General features: G+C 37.5%; 1 protein-coding gene across 6 annotated transcripts in view; it reads left to right on the top strand.

The window, feature by feature from the left end:
• Positions 1-24,674, top strand: part of ESRRG (estrogen related receptor gamma) — a 704,143-nt gene that overhangs the window by 221,414 nt on the left and 458,055 nt on the right. For all 6 annotated transcript variants that reach the window (XM_043963448.1, XM_043963443.1, XM_043963447.1 and 3 more), the window contains 2 exons: positions 2,574-2,664; positions 23,206-23,268. The gene's annotated coding sequence lies outside the window, so the exon portion shown is untranslated. The remainder of the gene's footprint in view (positions 1-2,573; positions 2,665-23,205; positions 23,269-24,674) is intronic.

The raw sequence follows: 24,674 nt of genomic DNA, 5'->3' as shown, positions 1-24,674 counted from the left end.
TTTGTGGCATAGCCCAGGAGCTTTATTACCATTTATAAGTAATTCTATGGGAAATTGCATTCTATGGTACATCAATATTAGCCAAGAAGGAACCACAAAATTAATGGTAATATAGTCCTTTCCCTTCTTCTTCCCTGTAATTCTTGAGAGGAATGGGGGAATTGGAAGTCAAAGGTAATCAGAGAAAACAGGGTATGTGAGAGAGAGAGGCAGTTACATTTATGGACATTTGGAATCACTGGAGATGTCCCGTGTTCTCGATTACTTATTCTTCTGGTCTTCTTTGAAAACAAAGGATCAACAACAACAACAACTTCTGAAATACTGTCTCAGATCATTCATTCCCTTTGGACCTTCTTCCTCAGATTCACTGTCCTGATATTTCTACAAAGAACAATAGAACCGTATCTCACCTTTACCTCTCCCATCCCCATGACAGCCCTGGCTACCCAGAACATGACTTGAAGGAAGCAAGGGGTCTCAGAGAGCACTTCTCCTTCTCCTAGGCTCTGGGGGCAGCTTCCCTCCGTGTATAGGCCAGCCATTTGTATATATCATATGGAATGTTCAAATCATGAGGAGTAGCAATGGTTGGGGAATGGATGTATGCTTGGAGTCAAAGGGAGAAGTAGGATAGAAAATTACCATTACAATACAATATTACCTTGAATTTATTTAGGGTCTTTTCTTAGATGAGCTGAGGCAATTTATATCTTTTTAATGTTAAGTTACGCAGTTCACTGTCATGCAGCAAGTGATCTCAGGTTTCATTGCTATTGGCAGCATTATATGGATAATGTTACATACAGATGAACTATTTTTAAGCAACATTTCTGATATCATAAGCATATGAAAAGATTCTCTTTGTGAAAGTTCTTCTCTTGCACTTATAAAATCCCAAACTTCTTTATAACCAGCATGAATAAATTCTCCTCCTTTATCCTTCAGTATCTTTTAATGTCCTCCTATATTTCATTGTTTGTTTCTAATGTAAAGATGCTGAACATGCACTACATGCCACTTCAGATGGAGATGTCTTCTGTTTTTCCACATTACAATCCCCCCCATTTTCCCATCTCTGCCATGACCTAGAAAGCCTCCCAAACTTCCTACCTACCTGAATATTCCCTACCATGATTCAAGACTCCCATTAAGTCTCAGTATATACAGGGTGGTAGGCAGTGGGGTTTTTATACCTTTCTATGACTAATCATTGATTTAAAAAATGCCCCCTTTTAAAATTTATTTTTATTAATTCTTCCATAAGAATGAATGATTACTCTAGTCAAGAATTCTTGAAAACTATCTTTTCTGATTTCCTGCTTTAGGAAAGTGAGAGAAAGAAAGAAGTGCAACCTCAATTTTATGTAATTGTTGTTTTTCTATTTAACCTTCCTTCTCTCTTTAAAAAAAAAAAAAGCAAAACAAAGAAAAAAAATGGGTTTGAAGGTCTGCATTGGTGAATACTGTTAACAGGCCCCTCATAGAATCTTCTAATCACAACGTGGAACCCTCTTTGAAGCACTCACTTTCTAAAATACACAGTTACCACAAGTAGGCCTCAAGGGTGTGATGGAAAATGGCCTTGTGCCACTTTGCTAATTAGTTTTCCCACATGTTGTACTTCAGGAACTGCGTGTGTACTCACCAAGCTAATCCGTTAGGGGTCTATCAGCTGCTCTTTTGGTAGCAGGCACCCCACTGCCAGGAACTGAGCGCAGAGCTCCCCTTGACATCAAAGGGATCCCATTGGTGCTCTAAAATGTCCTCATTCATGAGAGTAAAGGTACAGCTGGCTTTGAGAAGGCAGGCTTCCCTTAGGAAGCATTTTACCTGAACCATATTTTTAAAAATTCATTTGTTTAACTCTTATGATGGAGTTATTTAAAATAGAGTCTTCTCATGGCTACACATGTATAACTTATATTGAATTGCTTGCCTTCTTAAGCAGGGGACTGGGGAGGGAGGAAGGAAGAGAATTTGGAACACAAAGTTTTAAAAATTGTTTTTACATGTAATTGGGGAAAAAAATTCTAAATAAAATAAGACTCTCCTCATATTTTTTTCTAAGCAGAAAGACTAATATTACCTTTTCTTTTATCTTGCCAAATATTGGAGGGGGGGAGAAAGGGAAAAAATTACCTGACATTGGAAGAAATGCATAAATTTGGGATGTGTATAACAAGAAATCCTCTGGTCCCTCTGTTCAAAGAATATTTCTGAAAGTTATAAATGGGGTTATAATGGAAAATGCTTTGAAACCTTAAAACCAGAGCATTAGCTATAAATAAAAGAGGAACAAAAGATTAATAAAGCACATAAAATTTAGAAGGAAGAAAACTTAAAACAATAAAGACTGTAGCTTATTTTGAGTATTAATACAGTCCTGGGTCCTATAGGAAAATAAAAAAGTTGCTAAAGGCAAAATCTCTATCCAAAGTCATATCTATTAATGTGTGCTTAACCTTATTGCCTGGGAGATTTTATGAAATGTAGTAGCCAAGAAAATTGACCTTACTTTTTTTTTCCTTCTTTTTGGGTTGGATCCTTGCTCACGTCACATAAATGAATAGAGCTGGCAATTTATTGGTTCATCAGTGAAACAATATTAAGTTATGAAGATGTGAGAAAAGTTCCTGTGCTCACATTATTGAAGTTTGAAAGGTAAGCTGCTCTTCATGTGCCGTGTGACAAATATAACACTTGTCAGGTTATCATTGATAATCATATTTAGGATAATCACTGAACACTTACTTGTCATCTGCTTGGTGTCTTAAAATGTAATAGCAAGCACCTTATTTAGGAAATCTACCTCTTTGGGACGTAGAACTAATCTTAGTGCCGACTTATTAAAAATATGGAAACGTGTTTTTTAAAAAAGTTTTATTATAATATTGAATATTTAGGCAAATTAATTTTTTGAGTGTGGTTAGTAGTAATCATTCAACTCCAAGTATTAGATTTGGATTTCCAAAAACTGTTTCTGTGGAAGTAAATGTTCTACCTTTGTTTCTACTGGGTTTGGGGGTCCAACTGGATTTCTTTTCTTTTTTTGAGGAGGGATGGGAGTCCTTTGCATTGAGGGAAGATACTTTTCCCCTAAGTTCAGGGTAAGATAATCTTCATAAAATGGCCTGGAAAAATCCTTGGGGCCCTAGGCAAACTTTGCCCACATTTAGAGCAATAGGATCTAAAGCTGCAAGAGATGTGGAATTTAGTCCAAACTCTTTATTTTACAAATGAAGAAACTGAGGCCTAGAGAGATAAAATAACTTTGTAAAGGTCCCTTGGGTGTGAAGGAGCAGAGATGTGATTCAAACTCAGGTCTTCTGACTCAAAATCCAGTATTTTTTCCTAACACTGCCTCCCCAGCTACTGATACTCCCTCTTCCTTTAGCCATCCCCAGATAAAAGATATAAAAGCTTTATTTTGCCATGACTATGAATAAAATATCCCTCTACTTTCCTGGGTATTGAGTTCTTGCCTACTTTTCTTTCATTTCCCTTAATCTTATGGGAATTGGTGCCATTTGGAAACAAAAATATGTGGTGTCTAGCTTTCCTGGTTACCATGAAAAATTCTTAGCCTAAACTGAGTGTCAAGTTATTATGTACATAAAATGATGGTTTATTTTGATATTATTGAGTTATCTTTAAGCTCAGTGTCAAGTCACCAATGTACTTTTACACACCTATACAGTACCAGATACCTTCAACATGCTCCCTAAAGGAAAAACTAACTTATTTTCTCAGTACTATTCATTAAATTACTGTTTCACTTTATACTATCAGATTTTATAATTTCAAAGAGTTAATACCAGTTTCTAAAGTTTTGTTATATATGACTGACTCAGGCACTGGAAAAATCTAAAGTTTTTTTCTTTCCCTTTATATAAAACCATCAAGTTTGGACCAATAGTCATACTGTTATTTGGTCCCAGTGTATCATCTACTGTTCTCTGTATAGGAACTGAATTTAGTTTAAGATCATATGATTTAGAAATAGAAGAATCCTTAAAGGTTATCTTTTCTAATCCTCTCCAAGAAGAAATTTAGAAACAAAGAGAAATAAATAAAAAAGAGAAATAAAGTAATCCCCACAGATAAGCAGCAGAATTGATACTTGAACCCAGGTCCTCAGACTGCAAGAATTATCCATGCAATTTTAGTTTTCCATTCTTGTCAGCTACAGGTGTGGCCTGAAGGAAGTAAACCTCATGAGCCAAAATCCAAATTTTACAAACATATAAAGTAGCTTCATTGTAGAGACATCCTTTGCTTTATAAAGGGATTTAACATGATTCCTTCAATACCAGCCTCTCATAGTGCATTTAAAGAAGCATTTCATTAAAAAAGAAAGAATATTCACACAGCTTTCCAGCTATTGTGTAATCTGAGCTAATCATGTTTAAGACAGGGAACTTTAACTCAAGGGGTCTGTAAACTTTTAAAAAATATATTTAGATAAATGCATTTTAATATGATTGATTTCCTTTTATTTTATGTACTTAACAAGCATTATTCTGATATAAGTTTGATAGATTTCACTAGACTTCCAGAGGGGTCTGTGACACAAAAATGGTAAAAAGCTATTGATAGAAAAGGATCTGATAAGCAAGCCTTTGGGTAGAGGAAGGGTAGAAAGGAGCACAATAAAACCAAACCACATAGAATTCTGATTATAGCAAATCAAAGGCCTTGGGGGAGTTGAATTAGGGCTAACGTATTTTATGGACAAAATTTGCTTTCCTGAAGTCCTTTAGGGAGTTCATTTTTGTCTTTAGAACCTACAAAGTATTTGAGTGAAACCAATGCAATTTGAGACTTTAAAAGATAAATGTTTCTTTGGGGGTGGGATGCATTGTGCATTATGTACATAAAATGAAGGTTTGCTTTGATCCTGACTATTAAAAGTTTATTTTTAAACTCAGACTGGGCAATAGTCCAACAATGCTCTTTCCCTACATCATATACTGAGTTTCAAGTCCCCAGCCAGCATGAATGCAACTAAGCAGTAGGAAGTAGTTGAAAAGTACAGTCTTGATGGGTGCTGAGCTTTTTTTCCTCTTCCTCCCCTCCAGTTTTGAAATTCAAATTGAATGCAATTTTCAGCTCATTTGAGCCAGAATATACTGTTGCTGAGCTTCAGTGGCTCTTAAATTCAAACTCACAGGAGAAAACAGATATCATCTGTCACAGAGGGTGGGAGAGAGAGCACTCCCCGCATTTTATTCATGGGAGGCAGGGCTGAAGTGACTAATTCCAGCCTCTCTGACTAATAATCATTCACTGGCAAACTAATCACTTAATCAATGAAACCTTCATGAGACCCATTTTCTTCAGTTTGGGTTGTGTTTACTTTAAATAAAATTGCTTGGGACTATTTTTGTATTATTTGTATTTCAATATCTTATTGCAACCCAAGATGGGCAATTTTTGTTTCTGCTCTTCCTGACTACTTTCGTATCCTTAATGTCTTTGTCAGGGATGCTTATTATGGTTGAGAATTAGCTGAAAGCTGGAAGGATTTATCAAAGCTTCTGGTTATTCCATTCCTAACATGGTTGGTTGAAAGGTATTCTTCATTATTTATGCAAAAAAAAATTTAAGTATTTTAAAGTAGTGGATGGATGAGAAATATATAGTCAACTCTCAATTATCCATGTGTTGTTTACTCACTTTATGGATAATTCATAGAAAATTATTCATGCCAGAATGGCTTCCATATGCCTCTCTGCTTTATTGGGGAATCCTTTCCCCCACTATGAGTTGTTATGTGCTTTGGGAATACAAACTAATTTTAATATAAATGTCAGCAAATCATAATTAGGAAGGTAAATTTGCTGAGGGGAAGACACGATGTAAAGTAATTGATCTTTGGATTATCTGATGTTTTGTATTGTATATATTGCTGCTCCCCTCCATTAGTGTGCACAATCAAGAGTTAACAGCATTAGCTTACCTTTAGTTCTTCTCATTATATTCTACTCTCCCCATTCTCTTGGTCCTAAAATTTAGACAAGTATTTAAGTCTTTTTCCTTTTTTCCCTCCTCTTTCTCCACCTTGGACTCTATAATGACATATAGGTTGAACTTAATACTGGTGCTTACAATCACCTGGTAAAATAGAATTCTAAAATGTCTATGGGTACATTAATACTCCTCATTTTCATTTTTTTTTCCAACATTTCTCTAGACCTTGTGAGAAAAGTTAATTACCACCTCATGGAGAGGTAACTGATGGTAAAAACATTTCCCTTAAAAAGTATTATTGTTGGGGGCAGCTAGGTGGCACAGTGGATAAAGCACCGGCCCTGGATTCAGGAGTACCTGAGTTCAAATCCGGCCTCAGAAACTTGACACTTACTAGCTGTGTGACCCTGGGCAAGTCACTTAACCCTCATTGCCCTGTCAAACAAAAAACAAAAACAAAAAAAAAGGTATTATTGTTTCTAATGAAATTATTTCTTAGTCATCATACCATATATTTATACCTACATATTTAAACATAGATAATTGTATGTATATATGTATAGGTATACACACATATGCATATATATATTTATGTTTAAACATTCCCAAAGATGTCACAGTAGCAACTTCAGGATTGCTTTTTTTATACAATCATTGGTAATGTGTTTATATATTAGATACCTGTTAAAATGCATTGATTTCATTTCCTTTATAAAAAGTTATATTTGATAGTCTATGTTATATGAAGTATGAGTTATTTTATTTTATTATTTTAAAACATACATTCTGTAGAGAGAGGCATTATGGTAATAATGTAGAGGTTCCCAAACATTCCTCTTTCTTAGAGCCCTTAGTTCTCTGTAATTTTTTCATGGTACCCCTAGGGATTCAATTGGGCTTTAGCATTTAGTAGTGTGTATTCATCTGGAAGGGATGGCAGGTTATTCCACCCTTGGACAGCTATAATTATTAGGGAATTCTCTTCCTCCTGCCATCAAAATTTGCCTCTTTTTGACTTACACCCTTTGTCCCTGACTTTGCCCTCTGAGACCAAACAGGACAAGTCTAATCCTTCCTTCTCATGAGAGCCTTCAGGTACTTGAAGGCAGCTATCATGTTCAAGCTGAGTTTTCTTTTCTCCACACTAAACACGCCCACTTTACTCAACTGTTCTTTATGTCATAGACTTAAGGCTCTTCTTGGTTGAACGCTTCTGGATACTCTGCAATTTGTCAATGGCCCTTTTAAACTGTAGTGCCCAGACCTGAACACAATCCTGCAGTTGAGGAGGTCTGATGAGGGCAGACTCCATATTCCTGTAAGCTTTGCTCCTCTTAATGTGGCCCAAGATCACATTAGCTAGCTGTTTTGGCTGCCTCAACACACTGATAGGACCCATAGCATATTTACAGTACACTAACACCCCTAGATTTTTTCCAAACACCTACTCTGTACTCAGGCTTCTCCAGTCTTACAGTTGTGAAGCTGATTTTTTTTAACTCAAGTTCAAGACTTCACATTTATTCCTATCGAATTTCATTTTATTAGATTTGACCCAATGATATAGTCCATGGGTTAGCAAAGTATAGCCTGAGGGCCAAATCCAGTCGGCTTTTTGTATATTCCCAAGGTAAGAATGTTTTTTATATATGTAAATAAAATTGGATTTAGTCTGGAAGCTAGAGTGCTGAACCCTGCAGTTTGTCTAGATTATTTCACATCTTGATTCTGTCATCCATTGTGTTAACTATCCTCAGATTTGTATCATCTTGAATTTGGTGAGTGAGTATTCAAGTTGTTGATAGAAATGTTAAACAACGCAGGCTAACTACAGATCTCTGTGGTACTTCCCTGGAAACATCCTACTTCATTGATAGCGAACCATCAACTCTGTATACAGCGAGCCAAATAATTCTAAATCTAGCTGGTTGGATTATCATCTAAATACATACGTTTACACCTTCTCCATGGGAATAGTATGAGATATTTTATCAAAAGATTTGCTAAAATCTAGGTAAACTCTATCCACAGCAGTTCCCTCATCTACTAATTTAGTAATCCTGTCAAGTTGTGTGCATCTTTATAATCATTCACCACTTTACTTTCTAAATGTTTGCCAACAATTTCTTTAATGATTCATTCTTAAAATTTCCCAGGATCTTGTCATGCTCAATTTGCAGACTCTTAGCATTTTTGAAAACCACAAAAAATGTCCTTCTCTGGTCTTTTGGTAGATCTTTTGTTTTCCACAATCTTTCAGATATCATTAACAATATTTTGGCCATCACCTTTGCTAGGCGTAGTTCATCAGTGCCAGCTGACTTGAATTCATCAAAGGCTGCTAGTTGTTTTCTTGCTATTCCCTTACTTATCTTGGGTGTCAATGCACCACTGGTCATTCTGATTCTGTCATTTCCCATATAAAAGTCATTATCCTTTTCAGTTAGAATAGAAAGCAAGTAAGATTTGAGCAACTCTGCCTTTTCTCTGTTGTCAGTTATCATTATCACATTCACCGAAAGCAAAGGACCGGACTATCTCTTCTTTGAACTTTGTTTTTCCCCTGATGTAGCTTAAAAAACAAACCCCTTTTTGTTGTCCTTAGCTTCTCTTGCCAGCCTCAGTTCATCCTGGGCCTTAATTGTTCTCATTTTTTTTTATTACAATCACACCTTACTCATATTTATCTTCCCTTCCCTGGCTTTGTTTCTGTTTCTATACATTACTCTTAAAAATCTAAGTTGGTTAGTAAATTCCTTATATGTTCACATTGGTCTTTTTATATAAATTCCTTTTTTACCCCTCATTGGAATTGTTTCCCTTTCTGTCTTCAGAATTAAATTTTAGAGCTCCTCCCATGCCTCCTGGATTGAATTCCTTTGAAGCATTTTAGTCCAAGAAAGCCTACCTGTTTTTCCTCTGGACCTTTGGAAATCTTCTTTCCTAGAATTGAGAGTATATCTCAGATGATAGCCAGATTTCCTCTCTTCACTCATCAATTTGAGGGCATAGTAGTCACTTCTTCTCTAAGGTTTCTGTCATTTCCACCCTAACAACCAGATTCTTCCTTCTAGTGAAATTCATTTCCAGAAAAGAATGCCCCATAGTTGTTGATTCTTCTACCTTTTAAAGGATGAAGTTATCACTAAGATAAGGAAAGAAGTTATCAGCTGTCCTGATTTTGGCATGGGGAAGGCTTCCACAGCTGTTTGGGTAATTGAAGTTCTCCATCACTAATACCTCTCTGCTCCAGGCTTGTCATCCATGTCCTAAACTCCTCATCTAATATCTCTTTCTGTCTGGATGAATATACCTTATTCAAAATATCTAATGATGGTGGCAGCTAACATTTTATATAGACTTACTATGTGCTAGACCCCATGCTTAGCACTTTACAATTATTATCTCAATTTGATCCTCACAACAACCCTGGGAGGTAGGTGTTATTATTATCCCCATTTACAGATGAGGAATCTGAGGCAAGAGGTTAAATGACTTGTCCAGGGTCACACACGTAGTAAGTGTGTAAGGTCAGATTTAAACTTAGGTCTTCCTGACTCCAGACCTAATGCTCTAGCCGCTTTGCCACATAGATGCGAGCATATATTCATCCAGACACATATTCCAGTCATGGATTTTGTCCCACCATGTCTCTGTGATTCCTGTAATCTCAAATGCCATCTTGCATTGGGATCTTTAGTTCCTCTTATTTTTTGTCTAAACTTTGGGCATTTGTGTATAGATAGTCAATGCTATAGATTTTACTACCACCTCCTTTCTTGGGGTTTTTCTCTTGTGAATTCCTGTATCTCAGTTGATGTTCTTCTTCATTCTTTGTGGTTTCTCTCTTTTATGGTATCTAACTTAGGAAATATATATATGAACAATCATCTCCTCGCCCATTCTTTTCAGTTCAAAGCACTTTTAATTAAATTTGGAAGACATCCTGCAGAAAGATTCTTACTGGTATTTCTTAGGTATATACTTCATCTCTGGCCAGGAATCTGTCAGCCCTATATTGTAAGCTGTGATCCAAAAATCCAAATCCCATTATCATACACTACCTCCTTACCTAACTGTTCATGTCCCAAATTTATTTTCTTGCCAGGAATTCTCTATATCAATGAAATCATAGGTAGGCATATTTGTGTGTGTGTGTGTGTGTGTGTGTATATATATATATATATATATGTATGTATGTATGTATGTATGTATGTATATATGTGTATATATATGTATATATATATATGCATATATACAATTAGTTCCTAATAATTAACCTCCTTTCTCAACATCATATCTTACCTTAAAAAAAAAGCTGGGGCAGCTAGGTGGCGCAGTGGATAGAGCACCAGCCCTGGAGTCAGGAGTACCTGAGTTCAAATCCGGCCTCAGACACTTAACACTTACTAGCTGTGTGACCCTGGGCAAGTCACTTAACCCCAACTGCCTCACCAAAAAAAAAAAAAAAAGCCAACATACATACATTGGAGTTTCTATGCCACATACAAAGAGAAGTTACAACATGTTAGGGTAATGGTATTTTTTCTTTTCTTTTCTTTTTCTTTTTCCTAGTTTAGTGGATTGAATTAAAGGTGAATCGAATGTTAAAATGTTGGGCCTGAAGTCAGAGACCCAAATTCAAATCCAGCCTTAGACACTTACTAGTTATATGTAAGCCTGATCGAATCTCTTAACCTCTGTTTGCCTCAGTTTCCTGACCTGTAAAATGAGGATAATAATAGCACCTACTTCCCAGGGTTGTTGTGAAGATCAAATGATAGAATAAAAGTAAAGCACTTAGCACAATGCCTGGCACTGGGGAAGTACTATATAACCGTTAATATCATCATCACCATCTTCTAGTACTGTACGAGGAGCTGTAGAGTACAAGTTAATAACAAACGGCCTTTGTTTTCCAGGGACTTTCATTTTAATTGGGGATGGGGAAAGGATTACCAAAAAAGCTTGCTGTTTAAAACAGTAAGTGGTAAATAGAACAATAATCAATCTGGGTAGGTATAAGACACACCAGTATTAGTACTTATAGAGTCACTGATGGTGTCATGTAGACAACTATAAAACGGGGGGGATATATAAGAAGACAGCGTAGTACAGAGAAAGATAAAATAGAGAAGGTGGAGATCAAAGAAGGATTCCCCAATGGCTCCTGGAGAAGTGAGGTTTGAACTAGGCTTTGAAGGATGTATGGGGTAGGAAGGTGTCCAAAGAGGAGGGTAGGCCTTCCAGCAAGGAGAACTACCCAGAGTAGAGGTGAACAAACAGGGAAGATGTGAAGGATGGCTCAAGGAGAAAGGGTTGTTTGTCTACAATGGAAAAGTGGCCTAGGCACGATTCCTGATAACCCGATGCTTAAAATATTATTGTAGATCTGCTTTTCAGGGTCCCTAGACAAGGGGAGACACAACTGCCCTTCATCACCACTTCTGGTGTGTATGGCCCTCTTGATAAAGATATTTTTCCTTACAACTAATCCAGGCTTTTCATGCTTCAGTTGGGGTTCATTTTTTTTTTCTTTTGCTACTGTAGAATACACCTTCATATTCCAGACTGAGTTTTACTAAGCTATTACTCAGCCTTATTTCATACCTTTAACCTTCCTTATTAATTCCCCCTTACAAATCTCTAATTGCCTTTGGAGCATCTCTTCTAAAATTTTTCCAATTTGAACTACACAAGTCTGGAGTCAAAGCATTGTTTAGACAGATGGAATTGTTGGCTTTGGTGGCCCCTTCTCCCTTTGTCACTCCTCTACGGTGCAGGTACGTGGCTTCTTTCTGCTTCTTTTTAAAGGCCCTGCTACGTCTATCATATTTCTGACTAGAGGTTCCTACCAGCGGCCCTATTCATTATCATGCTCACCTCAGCTACAGAACAGGACAGACACAGCTCCTTGAGCTGGGTTTGTGTTGCCATTAAGGGAGCTAGGTTTTGTTCCCTTGCCTAAAGAGGCTTTTTCATGTTTCCTTTGTGTGTTTGGCTGAAATGCCCCAGATCCTTGAATCGCTCTCAGCAAAAAGACTCCTCTCTGTCAGTTTACTAAGACCCCTCTTAGGCCAAGTCAGCCTTCATAACTTTGTTCTCATTCATCCCTCACCCTCCGTGGTGTGAGGTGCTTTTGCTCTGGCCCTTCATTATATTCCATTAGGAGAAAGTCTCCCTGCCAGAAGAATCTTGACTCATAGGATAGGCCCTACTTATTTTGCTAGCAAGGTAGAAAAATGGAGACTTAATTTTGTGTGTTGTATAAATGTTATGTACCTAACACTAAAGAAGTATCTATAAAGTTTCAGGCATGGTATTAGATTTTTTTTTACTCTGTCATCAGAGGGCAGAGCTATTGGGTTATGGCTGGGATCACATTTGAAATTAAAAGAAGGTTGCCAGGGTTGAGCATATAGTCTTTTAGTAACCATAACCACTTATTTGAGAATTTCTCTCTAGACACTAATCCCACAACAAGTTGTATCCCAGTGAGACAGAGTGGCCATGAAATATAGTAATTGGTGCTGTGTTTAGCTATTCTTCTTGCAGAGAAAGCTAGGTTAGTGACAGCATGCAGCATTCAAAATTCCTCCATGTACTCCCGTTACTTATTTGCCAGGATGAAAGCTCCCTTCACTTACAAAGCCCTCTTGGCTTTTTTGTCAGCTACCCTGCTACCTTCAGATCCCCCCAGGGGAAACATTATATGCTACTTCCAACATCTTGAGCTACTGTCCCCAGCATTAAGTGAAACATTATCCATTTTTTTCCCCTGATCTCTAAACTATTACTGGTTTGCAAAGTCACTCTCCAGCCAGAAAAAGAAACCAGATCTTTTTACTAGACATATAACCACAATCCTAAAAACAGTAAAAATCAAATTCTCTCTCTCCTAGGGGGGAAAACAATCAACCCTTTCCTCACTGTCAGAAATTAAATATACCGAACCATAGAGCTATTTTGATATAAGGTGTGTGTTATGATATATGTGAAATTATTTTAATTATGTATTTACACCTTCTACTTTCTAAGAGATTCTATTTACGTTATAATCACCTGTTTGTGTCAGAGTTACCCTCCTCAGCATCAATAGATTGGGTCACCTGAGCATCCCTCTGCCTAGCAAAGAATAGTGGATGGGTCCCCTTTGACTTTGAGAGCTTGACTCCATCACTAGTTACAAACCCGCCTATCAGGTCACCACCTAAGTCAGGTTTTGTCTGTTCATTCAGAATTTTTCTAGAGCTGGGGTTTGAGAGGGATTTAAGGAATAGAAGGCAGAAAAGATCACCCTCCAGTAAGAGATGTCTTTGATTTGACATTTAAGAGTTAGTTGTCTTGGATCCTTGTGTCATCAAGGCATCCCAAGCATTGAGCAGGGGGACCCATTTTCAAAGAAATAGCGACAGAGGGAGACCATATGAGAAACTGAGTTTGTGTGAACTTTATTTTTTAGGGTAGTCCCAGTAACTGATTTAAATGATCCTTGGGGCTCCCATTTCCCTGAATTTGTCCTGGCGTCCTTTTACATGTTATATATGATGATGACAACTGTGCATATTTTTAGCTGTCATGACTAAGTCACAGGACCAAATAGAAAATATATCAGTGCATGGAATATAACATAATATTCTTATTGCCTGATAACGGTGCTTAAAAGAGACCTGTTATACTACTAATCTGGGAATCTTGTTTGGTCATAATCTTCTAGATGCAAATAGAAGATAAAGGTGAAACCTAGAAACTTTCCATTGTGAGAAGGGTTGACTATGGTAAATATGCACAAATAAAATAGTCTTCATTTTTAGGCTACTGGACAGGGCCGGAATGGGGAGGGGTGGGGGGAAACACTTGAATCCCGTACCTGTAGTGAATAACGTAGTTTCCAGTCCCCTCACGTCAGCCGGTTTTGCACTGCAGTATGCCAAAGTCACATTTGTTCTGTCCTACCACAAACCCAGACTGGGACTGCAAATTGTATCAACAAGAAAGGCATGACATTAGCTGTGCGTATATTTGCAACACTCTTTGAATTGCCATGGCAACAATAGTTTTAATTATGGAGAGCCAAAATGATAACTTGTATATCAGATGTGGCTCGGTTTTCCCTGTGGACAAAACTCTGATTAGACATTGGAGAGAAGCTTTGTATGCGGATTTTCCTTCCAGGCTGGATTTTATTATCTGCTTTCACAGACAGCTGTTTTGCTCATGGTATGAACCAAGGAAACTAAAGAACTAGCTGAAGGGGCTGCTGGACACTGGCCCTCAAGACGATGAACTGGACATTTTATCTCTAGGGAAGCCTGGTGAATGAATCATTTGGGCCTATGAGAGCAGAGAACTCTTGCTCCCCAGAGCTGCTTTTGGCTTCCCCTTTGGACCAGTAGAAATCTGAATATTAGAGTTAAAACCTTGCATGAGGTGTCATCTAATAATCATCCTTGACAATGTTCAAGATTATGCTGGGGGAATAAACAAGTCCTTCTACTGCTTTATCAGCAATGGAAATACATAGAGCATGACAACGGTCAAATCAAGGCTGGAGAGCAAATAAATGTTTACAAACAAATAAGAAAAACTCTGGTTAGAAGGAGCTGAGGCTCCTCCTTCTTTTTCGGTAGGATTCTCTCCCTGAACTCCCCTCCAGGTTTAGGAGATACTGTGCCATACTAAAATCTTTCTGGGCTTCTTTATTCTGAAAGATGTGGCGAAGCTAAATAATTTTCCCTGTAGGTAAACATAAATCATTGTCTACCTTTCCTGCTCCTTGAGTAGACCTTTTGATATATTCATTAATTATGGCTGCTGTGTGGTGACACAGGGATGGCAGTTGGGCAGAATCACTGCTATGAGCTTCCCTTCAGCAATGCCCCCTTTTCTGAAGTTGGAGTTGAATGATCCAACTCAGGAATAAAGAGGGCCTCCTCTTTTATGCTTTGTCCTGCATAACTGCAAGGAAAGAGGGAAATACTGCAGAAAAAGCGATGGTCTTATTGCTAGGTGCAAAAGAAGAGAGAGGTTAAATGAAGTCTCGGTGGGGTGATGGAGACCCTAAAACACTCTGCCATTGCTGTAACCTCTGGCAGATGTCTCTAACCACTAGTAAAACCTCGGATGAGACCTCAGCGATCAGCTCATTGGGTTTGCTAACTTCACTAACAGTTCAGTTAATCAAAACCCTCCCTTGTGAGGGCATGTGCATGCTCATCTTCCTCAGAAATAGGTACCACTATTTTTACCACCATTTAAAAAAAACTTTTGCCATATTGAAAATAATAGTCCAGTTTTATTTAGCTTTTTTTTTCATGGTAAAGCCCACTTAATAAATGCTACAGTTTCCACTGCTGTTTGTCTTGATTCCAAATTCAGGAAACCTTGCATATATGATTTTAATTTTGCTGTTTGGGGCAGTTAATTAAGCCTTTGTATGAAAGCAGAGGGGTTCGGTTTCTTGTTTGTTAGTTTAATAAGATTTTATGTTGAGAATGGTACTGCAAATCTGTCAGACTTAGCTTTGCTGCATATGTGTAGCTCTGTGCTTTGAGACCCTTGAAATGTCTGTTTTTAGGACATCAGCAGGGGGCTAATGAAAAGGCTTTGTTGATTTTAACGAATTGCAAGCCACTGTAGCCAAAATAAATATAATCTGCTTTTTGGATTAGTTGTCACAGATGATTTTACCTACTAACAGTGATTAAAGAACCCTAGTGGACCAGAAGCATAGCTGCTCTCTGGTGACTCTTGCTAAAATAGCAATAAACAGAAGTAAATAAAGACTTAGGGCATTAGTTATCTTTAATAAACAATGACACCCTGTTTGCAGGCAGCGAAAGGTTAGAGGGAGAATGGGAGGAATTGAAGACCTACATAGTACACAGCAGCGTGACAAAAAAAAAAAAAAGCAGTGAATATATTCCAGAATGAAACATATTGGCTGGTGCTGCTAATATCATGTTGCTGTGCTTCATTAAGTAAATGTTCAAGCCCCACAGTCCTCCCTTCATTTCCTGCTCTTCTACCCAAAGCTACTCAGCCAGTTGGACTTATTGTTGTTCTGCATTCATCTCGTGGTGGACTCTGGGAGCAAAGTTGAAATCCTGCAACTATAGGATTACAATATGAAAACTGAGGAAGTGTAAGTTATTTGTGTAATTATTAACCTTTTAGCTGAAGTAATTCCATCCAGATAATGAACAGAGAAGGCTAGTACCATATCCTTCACAGAGTCTTTATACGCTAATGAAAAGAATTACTTGCCCCCTGCTGACATGTTTATCCCCAAATTTCTCTAAGAAAGTCATGGAGGAGCCTACTGTTCATTGCCACTTAAAATTGATCTGGGAGAAGGAAGATTTCTTGACGAAACTCTCCAAGCTGACTTTTGTAACTGGTGGCTTTTAGATAGCAGACAGAAAATATCAAACTTACAAAGCTATCATCATTTCTCGGTATTTTAAATCATACTGAATGTTTAAGATAATGAGAACAGGCTGCATGCTTTATCCTAGGGTCTCAAAGTATGTCATAGGAAGCACTTTCTCCTAAGGTATATATTATTATTGTTTTCATTTACATTAGATGTAGAAACTGATCTGCCCAAGGTCACACAGTGAGTTAAGAACAAGAATAGAATGGAAGAGTTTAAATACTATGCCTTAGCCCCCAGACGTTACTCTCTTACAGATGTGATTTATGCTTCATAATACCATTTTCTCATTCCTGATTCATAAGAGATTAGAAACATACATATGTATTTATATATGTAGATACACATACATATAAATCAATATTTATAACTGATGTCTTTCTTGATTTTTTTAACCTTTTTGTTTAAGATTATAGCTTTCAAATATATAAATTATACCATTATTTTTTTATTTGGATGAACAAAAACAATTTAGGGTATTTTATATTATTAACAAAGGAAGAAACTTAAGATGTGTTCCTATAAAGTAGTATGGCTTCTCCTAAGCAGGTCTAAGAATGGTAAACTATTGCTGCTCTTTCCCCATTCTACATCACCCACTTGACACAGGTTGGGGTGGGGGGAAGCGTGGATTACTGCCACAAGACATCAGAAAATCCCCCAATACCTTCCAGGGCAGTGCCAACCTGTAACCTGACCAAATAACATTAGTGTATTAGACCATTCCTTAGGATCTCAGTCATTAGGTAGTATAGTATAGTAGCGAAACCACTCATTAGGAGACTGGGTTTGAGTTTTAGCTTTGACATGTACTAGCTGTATGATTTTGAATCTTTCTGAGCATCAGTTTCTTGATCTTTAAAATGAACATAATGATACTTGTACTTTGTACCTTACAGGATTGTTGGGATAAAAAGATTTTGTAAATTATAAAACACCACTGAAATGTGTGTATTTTCATTTGACTGAGGCACTGGACCCTGTTTCCTTTTTCTTAGTTCAGGACTTTTTAAATCTAAATTTTGCTGAATATCCTATAGAACTCTATTGTTGAGTGACATTAATCTAATTTTAACATCAGTCAGTGCCATGTCTTTTTTAATGAGATGTGAAAAAACAAGTAGGCATTATAAAATATTATAAAATGATGCTTACAATTAATGTAATCCTTCATAAAAGCCAGATATACAAGTACACACACACACACACACACACACAGTTCACTTTGCTTTCCAGACTGCAAGGGTGATTTTGACCTAATCTGGTGACAGTGATGCATAGGTTACAACCTGAGCAAGTTAAATAAAACAGTTACTCCAGGTTTTCTATAGAACCATCACTTTTTAAAATCAGTGACAAATTTTGGCTCTGTTTTCTTAAGAAGGGGTCTTTATACCTGAATTTTTAAAAAATTGAGTAACACAAATGTGACATTCCTAAGTTTTTTTATTTAAATTGTCATCTCTTCCAAGATTCTTTCTTTTAACTAGGAAAAAACTACTGCCTGAATGATGCACAACTTCAGCGAATCCTTCTGAAAAAAAAAGCCTCGCATCCAATATATTTCTGAAGTTGTCATTCATAGCAGCTCTCCCCTTACAGAGGGTTTATTTGGCATCTATTCACGGTAGCATAACATGATGCCAGAGACACTGAATCTTGGGCTTATTAAAACAAAGCTTAATGCAATTGTTCTGTTCATTTCCCATGGAAGTCTTTTGCAGGTGTCTACTGTTTTAAAATCACATGAAAGTATTATCTTATTATGCAACTATGTGCTGACAGGTGGGTGGAACTAAGAAAATACTTGGTTCTGCTTAAAATTCAAATTAAAGTGTAGGTCAGTGCTGTGGCAGTATTGAAGCATGATAAGACCCTTCCACACAAGACTAATTCAGAAGTAGGGTGCATCACCAAAGAAAAGGTCCAACAACAGCAGCAAGAACCGGCAATTTAGTGTTCTTTCAAAGCATTCTTTAATTTGAAAAAAAATTTTAAATTCACCATGTCGGTATTAAGAGACATTTTCATTAGTGCCATACTGTCATGGTTATAAAGTTAACTCTGGATTCTTAAAAGCTGTGCCAACACAAGGCAAGCTCTCACAATTCCTAAGGAGGAACTTGAAAGGCCTAGATATAGTAGGACTGACTGGCTTGGCTAAATTCAGAGAATCTCATCACCAGAGGGCTGGCTACTTGGTAATGTTGATTTTTGGTCACTGAAAATCATGAAACCATTGACTAAGATGTTGCAGGCTTATGGTCTACATTGTGTTGGGAAGAACCCACACTGCTTTTTTGAAGTATTGAAGACAAAGCAAAAACAAAACACTTTTGTTTACTAGAAAACACTGTTGGACTAGCAGCAAATTTCCATTCGTTGGTGTTCACATTGCCAGTTTATCAGTATAATCCATCACTTGTTCAAATCCTTTGTGACAAGTCACCTTTTGGCTGGAACCCCAAAGTACCATACCCAAATATAACTCTATCTTGCTAGGGTACCAACATGTATTCTTCTCTCATAGATTTGTCGTGTAAAGAGGTTGGTTGTAGTTCAATAAAGTCTTGATTTTTTAGCTGAAGAAATAGGTATTAAAAACAGACTTGATATTCCTCATCCTCAAAAATTCTGACAAACTAGCCTTTTGGGGAGGATATCTCTAGGAGTTCACAGATTCACAGAATTCAAAAGGTAGATATAACTGCTGTGGAAATCTAGTCTAACCTATATCTGAAAAAGAATTCTCACTATAACATATTCAAACAGTAGTTATCCAGCCTATGTTTAAAGACTTCTAATACAGTTGAACTCACTACCTCCTAAGGCTGTCCATTTCAACTTTGGGATAGTTCTAATTATTAGGAAAGTTTCCCCCGGCCCTCCAACTTCCTGTTTAAATTTGCCTCTTTAAAACTTCTTCTACTAAGAGGGTCAATATCTTGGAGTATGTGCTCTAGTTCCATGGGGATGGACATTCATATTAACTAAAAGGACAGGTACCTCACTTAACTGAAATGACCTACTTTGGACTTGGTCCCCAAATGTTTTGTGACTGGGGGTTATGTCTAAGAGGATTGGCCACTGAACATGATGGAGAACTCACTACTAGGGAGAAACCTCCCCCATTAGTAGGCTACAAGACCTATAGAAAGGTCCCACCCATTCCCCATTCAGAAAAAAGTCCCAGGATAGATCTACTGCCAAACACCCCTTGGACTGCCATCAGGGTTGAGGGCTGGTGGGAATAGATCTTGGTTCTGTTATTAAAATGCAAGTTTAATCTTTGTTTCACATGGAAGTTCCTCACGTACTTGAACACTAGATATGAGATCCTTCCTGAGTCTTCTCTTCATCAGAGCTATATGTCTGCAATTCCCTCAATTGCTCCTCATAGATCATAGACTCAAGGCCTTTGACCATCCTCCTTTTCCTCTGTATCATTTATCTTTTATCAGTGATCTTCCTGAACTGTTTTCTTTCTCTTTCTTTCTTTCTTTTTTTTTTAGTGAGGCAATTGGGGTTAAGTGACTCGCCCGGGGTCACACAGCTAGTAAGTGTTAAGTGTCTGAGGTCGGATTTGAACTCAGGTCCTCCTGATTCCAGGGCCGGTACTCTATCCACTGCACCACCTAGCTGCCCCCTGTTTTCTTTTAAACTAAAGTTAATAAGTAAATTTTTGATGAAACTGAGTAAGGATAATGTCAAAACTTAGAGTAATACACATTTCAAATTAGAAGGTGCCTTAGAGATCATTCAGTCTACTCCTTTGATTTCACAAAAGAACTTGAGTGACAGACCAGGGACTAAAACCCAAATCTCCTTCCTCCTCATTCAGTACTCTTCACTGTGCCCTTGATACTCAACTGGTAGCTCCAAGTACTTGAAACATCTGGAGCTGTACATTTCAATAAGGTTTAGCTTTCTAGGAAATAAGGTTGTTTTTGAAATTTTAACTCATTTTGCATTTATCAACCTCCCAGAATTTCTAGTTGGATTGAAACAAATGAATGGGAAGTTGAGCGGGGTTAAAGAAGAAGGCAAGTTTTCTGTGTCTGGAAGCAGATGTGCAGTGCTGAGCAGAGAAGTTTGCTGATGTAGCAAGGAGAGGCTACCAGTCATAAGTATACTCTTATACATGAATAACAAGATGGTCAGAATTATCTTCTAACCTTAAGGATTATATATTGTCTAGTTAAATGCCTGTCGACCATACAGACATTTAATCACATATAATCTCCTACTATGAAAAGGACTGTGACACACACTAATTGTCAAAATCAACCTTGTATACACTGATAGAGTAGTCAGCACATCTTTTGAAATGAAGGATATGAGATTAAATATCTAAAAACTTTGTGAATATTTCAAATAAACTTTGGAAGTATGTTTCCTAAAACAGGAAGTTTCCCAGGAGTAAACAAAGTTAGCTCTCCCAGAAATTGATGTTTAGACCAGAATTCTGAATGCCTTTGTAGAGTTTAAATTTGGCAAAACACATTCTCCCATAATTTAAAAATAAAGACTTTAAAGAGTTCATAAATTGAGACATAAAAGGCATTTTGACATTTAATACAAAAACAGAATTTTGATGAACTAAGTATAAATGAATCATAGACATATGGATTACATTTTCCTTAAAGTCTTCACAAGTTGAAAAACTGAAGGACTGGAAATATGGCAAAATATTTTGGGGAAGGAGGTATTTTAAAAGAGGTACAATTATTTTTTTAAGTTGAATACCAAATTCATATCACTATGTTTGTTCATAGTGTTGAATTAGCTACCTTTTTATTCAGATATGAGAAATCCTATCAAAGGAAATAGCCTGATCCTTCTCCATGTGAAATGGAAATGAGCATTCTGTATAGATGATACCAGTGCATTTGAGGAAGGCAGAAAAATCTTGTGGTACATTGGTAGTAGTCCATACTGAATACCTCTCTGAATAGTCAGAACCTGAGACTGGAGAGAAATTCATTCATTCATTAATTAAGGAAAAAAAAGAACTCTGCCCAGAACTAGTGAACACAAAGGAAATAACAGAAGCCAATCAATGTTAAAGTTTCTGCTCCTTCTGCCTTATTTGTGTGTATGTCACAATGTGCACAAGAACAGAGAGAATACTAGTTACATAGCCACACATTCTCATTCCTAATGTTCTTCCTGGGCAGATGGCCATGTAAATGTTTATATTGACTTTATTTGGAATTATCAAACTAATAACTGATGATAATGAATTCCTGTCTTTCATTTGGGAGTTATAAAGTGAACACAGAAGCTTTAAAAACTATACAAGCCTGAGTTACACACACACACACACACACACACACACACACACACACACACACACACACACACAATGTTGTGAATAGAGACAAAAAACAAATGGTTATCAAAACAAATGAAACCTAGGCTGCATGCAGTGGTCAGGGAGAGTAGAGTGTCCCCAGTAGACAGCGCAGGGGAATGCTTGAAAGGACAATTTTCCCGGAAAGTCCACGTTTGAAGTGATGTCATCCTTTTCATTCTCTCAACTCAATTGCTTCTCTGAAGCTCATTCTATCCATTCTGATGTGGAGCAAAAATGTTACATCAAAGGTTAATGCTTGAATCTAGGCTGAAAGAGAGAGGCAGAGAGAGAGAGAGAGAGAGAGAGAGGGGCACACACGTACAGAGAGACCGACAGAGGGAGAGCACAGGGAAAGGGAGAATCACAAGTGCTAAAAGTTCTTAAAAGTAAAAGATAAAGGAAAATAACAGTCTTCCTCCCCTGACAGATAGTTCAAAAGGTAGCCCAGAGTTTGGATCTGAACTGTCACATTGCATACCAATGAGGATACTGTCGCTCTCTGTTTCTTTTGAAAGCTTTTGATGTTGCCTTATGTGAGAAAGGGCATGTGCTATGATCAGCACGTCTAGTCCATAAGACATAGTCAAACTCCTGATCTATAGAAAATAGCCCTTGCTGATTTCTTCTCTCATTGTTACCTTCATATGGTTAACAATGATGTTTTCCCAAAACCTCCTTCTGAGACTATCTTGAGTTGATCTGCCCTTATCTCCTGAGATGATACCATATGGGAACAGAAGTTCATGTTTCTTTTTACATAGGAAGTGAAGGTTTGGATGTTTTATAAATCAAATTATTTTGATTTGAAGATTGGGTTGGCTTAAGCCCTTGTATTGATTGTAAATGGGTAGGTGTGGGGGAAGGAGGAAAAAACCATTTATTCTCCTGAGCAAGGGTAAAATGGAAGTGTATATGGCTACAGTTTTCCAATGAATTCTAGTTTCTTCAGCCATGCCAGGGATAAAGTGAAGGAAGAGTGGTCATAATGCAACTAGGTATTCCCTAGAGCACCTTTGAGCAAAGACTGTGTGGCCACTTGTCAAGTATATTGCTATTATAGACGGGATCCTCTTTCAGGTTATGGGTTGGAAAAGGTTCCTTCCCACTCAGGAAGTCTATGAGTCTCTGTGATTCTGCATTGCCCTGATCCCTGGACTTGTATACATTTTTTCTAAAAGTCCAAGTTCACAGATCCCTGCTATGTTCCAAAGAATACAGAATACATGTTAGTTCTATGGCTCTGAAAGACAGTTTCAATCTCCAGGGCCATCCTGGGAGAATTAGAGCAAATATGTAATAATGCTGAGTGAAACAATAGTTTGCTAGTGGGAATTTGAGGGAAGTACGAATATGGTGTTTATTATGTGCAATCAGACACACCTATTCAATAGGTGATGGTGGTTACGACTGATTATTCCTTACACCTCCTCTTTGCTTATAGTTTTCTAGGGAACCCTATAATATTCAGAAGAGGATAGAGAAGGAGACTCCCAGAGCTGAAAGGGTGAGTTCCTGTCACTTGCTTGTTGACTAGATTCTTATTTCTTCTGCATGTAAAGTGTTTGTTGCTACTATCCATCTAACAAATTATATTTGTGCATTTATAGACAAGTTGTTGACATTAGTTCTGTCACCAGTACCCACTTGGTACACCAAGAATGAACAATACGGGGAATAACAAACTGAGAGAAACTTGCAAAAGAGTTTGGAACATATTGCCTTGTTAGTGCATACGCAAAGGGTTAAAGAACAATAATGTACTCTAAACTGTATGGTGTCTTGGAGAAAAAGCTGTTTATTTTGGGGACTTTTAAAACAGCTGAGAATTATACTAGTTTACATGTTGAAAGCTCTCTTACTTTTCATATTCATATTTACTTCTATTGAGAAAGGTTTGAAAGTTTAGAAAATTATGGTATCATTCATGACTTAGGAAATGACCCAGGGAACTGACACGGTTTAAAAAAAAAGTGAATATATGAATAAAGTTTTATTAGATTTATGCAAGGAGGGGCAGCTAGGTGGCACAGTGGATAGAGCACTGGCCCTGGAGCCAGGAGGACCTGAGTTCAAATCTGGCCTCAGACACTTAACACTTACTGGCTGTGTGACCCTGGGCAAGTCACTTAACCCCAATTGCCTCACACACACAAAAAAGATTTATATAAGGAAACCCATTTAATAATCAGTACCAAATATGAGCCTGCTATGCTGGGGTCAGGTACATGCAAAAATTCATTTCTAATGCTGATATGGCCCTGGACCAAACATGATTCTGAGACCCCTTTTGCTACTTTCTAGGTTCATTGTACTCTTTTGTGTCAGCAGCTGTCCAAAAATTTACTCTTGCTTCCCTAGCGGTATGTTTCTTTTAAACTATACAAAAGACAGGGGGGCAGCTAGGTGGCACAGTGGATAAAGCACTGGCCTGGATTCAGGAGGAACTGAGTTCAAATCTGGCCTCAGACATTTGACACTTACTAACTGTGTGGCCCTGGGCAAGTCACTTAACCCCCACAGACAAACAAATATATACTTAAATAAATGAATAAATAGATAGATAAATGGATAAATAAATAAACGAACTATACAAAAGACACATGAACTCAGGCAAAAAGCCTTTAATTATGGCAGAATATGCCCCTGCTCACAAAAAAATGGCAACTACCTTCCATAACTCAAGGGAGTTATACTCATATCCCTTTTATTGCATCTGCTTCCTTTCCATAGTAGGACACCATGAGTTAAGACTGAAGGCACTCATGGAGAAACTCAAGATCTGAAGCTACTTACCTCTTGAGTTTCTTTCTCTTGAGTTCCAAGGAAGCTGACAAATGATGTTTTGGTGTCTGAGCCCATGCCAGAAAGTTGGGTGTACTGGCTGGATCATATATAATGTGGCCTGCCTCT

Source organism: Dromiciops gliroides, chromosome 4, assembly GCF_019393635.1.
Source record: "Dromiciops gliroides isolate mDroGli1 chromosome 4, mDroGli1.pri, whole genome shotgun sequence".
In the NCBI taxonomy this organism is placed as follows: Eukaryota; Metazoa; Chordata; class Mammalia; order Microbiotheria; family Microbiotheriidae; genus Dromiciops; species Dromiciops gliroides.
This window is presented reverse-complemented; position numbering and strand designations above follow the sequence as displayed.